A 2,911-nucleotide genomic window follows, 5' to 3' on the forward strand; every position below is an offset into this window, starting at 1 on the left:
TCGGTTTTCTAAGGCCTGTCGTCTCCTCCCACTGCCGGGTCTCCCTACTGCCCTGCAGACCGCCGAGGCCCTCTTTACCCACGTGTTCCGGCACTATGGGGTCCCCGAGGATATTGTGTCCGACCGAGGTCCCCAGTTCACTTCCAGAGTCTGGAGGGCTTTTATGGAACGCCTGGGGGTCTCGGTTAGCCTTACCTCGGGGTACCACCCAGAGAGCAATGGGCAGGTTGAACGTGTGAACCAGGATGTGGGTAGGTTTTTGAGGTCTTATTGCCGGGACCGGCCGGAGGAGTGGTCGAGGTATATCCCCTGGGCAGAGATGGCTCGGAACTCTCTCCGCCACTCCTCCACCGGATTAACACCTTTCCAGTGTATTTTAGGGTATCAGCCGGTCCTGGCACCGTGGCACGAGAGCCAGACCGAGGCCCCTGCGGTGGACGAGTGGATTCGGCGCTCGGAGGAGACGTGGGACGCTGCTCATGTCCATCTGCAGCGTGCCATCCGTCAACACAAGGCGAGCGCCGATCGCCACCGCAGTGAGGGGCCGGTGTACGCACCGGGAGATCGAGTCTGGCTGTCGACTCGAAACCTGCCCCTCCGCCTGCCCTGCCGGAAGCTGGGTCGGCGGTTTGTGGGGCCCTTCAAAGTCCTGAGAAGATTGAACGAGGTGTGTTACAGATTACAACTGCCTATTGAGTATAAAAATATTAACCCCTCGTTCCATGTGTCTCTTCTCAGGCCGGTGGTAGCTGGCCCACTCCAAGAAGAGGAGATGGGAGAGACCCCTCCGCCCCCTTTGGACATCGAGGGGGTCCCGGCGTACAGGGTCCGGACCATTTTGGACTCCAGGCGCCGGAGGAGTGGTCTCCAATATCTCGTGGAGTGGGAGGGGTACGGTCCGGAGGAACGGTGCTGGGTGCCCAGGAGGGAATCCTTGATCCATCCCTCCTGACTGAGTTCCACCATGGGCATCCCACGCGCCCGGGTCCGCGTCCCCCTGGCCGTCCCCGAGGCCGGGGTCGGCGCACGGCTGGAGCCGCGCGTCAAGGGGGGGGTACTGTCACGGTTTCGGCCGAGACTGCTCCTCCTCCTGGTTCGGGCAGGCAAAGGCGTTCGCCGTCCCCGGAGTACTAGCTGCCATCGTTGGATGTTTCATGTATGATTGCTTTTGTCTGTCCTGTTCACCTGTGTCTGGTTTACGTTGATTACATGTCCTATAAATTCCCTGTGTTTGTATGGATTAGTTGTGTGTTGTTTCGCCTGTCGTGTTGTGTTCGTGTCGTGTTTTGTATTTTGGAAATTACGCGTGGTTTGCGTAATTGCGCTTTGTAGCCACCTTGTTTGTTTTGTGGCCGTACATCGTGTTTTGTACTTTGTTATATTGTGGACTTCAGTAAACGTTTTGGACTAAGCCTCGGTGTCCTGCGCCTGACTTCACCCCCACCTACACTCACATTATGACAGTATGTAAACTTCCGACTTCAACTGTATATATATATATAAAGCGGTGACAACATACATGCAAGAAGGGACATGTAATTATATATTTTATAATTCTTTGACAGATCCTATACATTATAATATATCAAAGCAGATTTACTTACCAGAGCACGCCATGGCCACTGAGATTATCCATAATCATAGGTTATTTCACTCTCTGCTTGGATGTTTTCAATAGCAAACAAGCAAAGATGAGGTTTACATTGGACTATCATCTTTTTCATTTTGCAATTTGGGGACCTGTGGGCATCATTTACCAGCCTCCCCAGGATGCATCTATGCTAAAATTGAAGAAAGAAACAGATTTACGTTTTCTCCACAAAACATATAAACATATAGAGATTAACTGATGTCTTATAGGGTTTTACTTACCACCATGAGCCATTGTTCCATTCAAAATCAAACAAGAAAGCATTTTGCTTTTCCGTATACTTCCCCTGCCTCTTGTCCCATTCATATTGCGATATAAACTCCCCACGGTACTCGAGGACAAAGGATCCCTTTTCAATTGGTGCTGAGGCAAATACACCACGTCCTGATGTAACAAAGTTAAGAACTTAGTATCAAGTAATACAGTTCAAATTAGGTTAATGAATTGCAGTTGATCAGACCCATTTAGCCTGCTTATCAATGTGTACGATTTAATATTTAGGGGAAAGATCCATTGCAGGGGTGCAAACTGGTAAGGACCCAAAAAGGTGACATCATTCAAAATAAATTTGGTCTGAAAACTATGAAATCACGAGGAGACGTATTTTATGTTGGATTTAATGACAGATCTACAGCTAAAAACGGAAACGCCGAAACAATGGCGTTAAAGCGGGGCAAAAAGAGATATGATCCCGGTCAGGTTCCAGCAGTTATCACCACTAGACCTGCAGTGACTTGCACCGCTGAGTCTGCCTTTGACTCCTCGCTTTAGACCGCTTTATTGCAGACTTTGTATTTAAGGACATCAGCGTACACAAAAATTCCCAAATCACAACAGGCAGGGATTACGCACACACCCACTCATGTTGTGAACACTCTGTCGGTAGGCCTACTCGGCGGTGCATTTTCGCTGTTCTGTTAACTTGAATGGTGCCGTATTTGTTCTACACGCTGATACGCATCATTCACATATATTGTACATTTTTATCACCCAAATGCTTCTACATTCCGTTTATCGTTGGGGTTGTTATGATCAAATGTAAAAAAACATTTTTGAATTTAAATCACATTTCCGGCTTTCACACATAGCGCGAATGGTCTGCCGACTGGCCAAGGACATTACCACCAATATCACACATTCTAATAGAAGTTGGGAGGTGTAGTTCATAAATCTTGAATATTTTTCCCCATCCCCCAACTGCTTGCAAAAGAATCACAACATAACTTCTGAAATTGGATGTTAAAGCCGTATGTGTCTAAT

General features: G+C 48.5%; 1 long non-coding RNA gene across 1 annotated transcript in view; it reads right to left on the reverse strand.

The window, feature by feature from the left end:
• Nucleotides 1-1,766: 1,766 nt before the first annotated feature.
• LOC123483470 overlaps nucleotides 1,767-2,911 on the reverse strand; it is a 2,004-nt gene continuing 859 nt past the window's right edge. Inside the window, exons 2-3 of the long non-coding RNA XR_006658265.1 lie at nucleotides 1,873-2,035; nucleotides 1,767-1,781 (exon numbers count right to left, since the gene is read on the reverse strand). This is a non-coding gene — a long non-coding RNA (uncharacterized LOC123483470). The remainder of the gene's footprint in view (nucleotides 1,782-1,872; nucleotides 2,036-2,911) is intronic.

The sequence above is a fragment of the Coregonus clupeaformis genome, unplaced genomic scaffold, assembly GCF_020615455.1.
Source record: "Coregonus clupeaformis isolate EN_2021a unplaced genomic scaffold, ASM2061545v1 scaf0129, whole genome shotgun sequence".
Taxonomy (NCBI): Eukaryota; Metazoa; Chordata; class Actinopteri; order Salmoniformes; family Salmonidae; genus Coregonus; species Coregonus clupeaformis.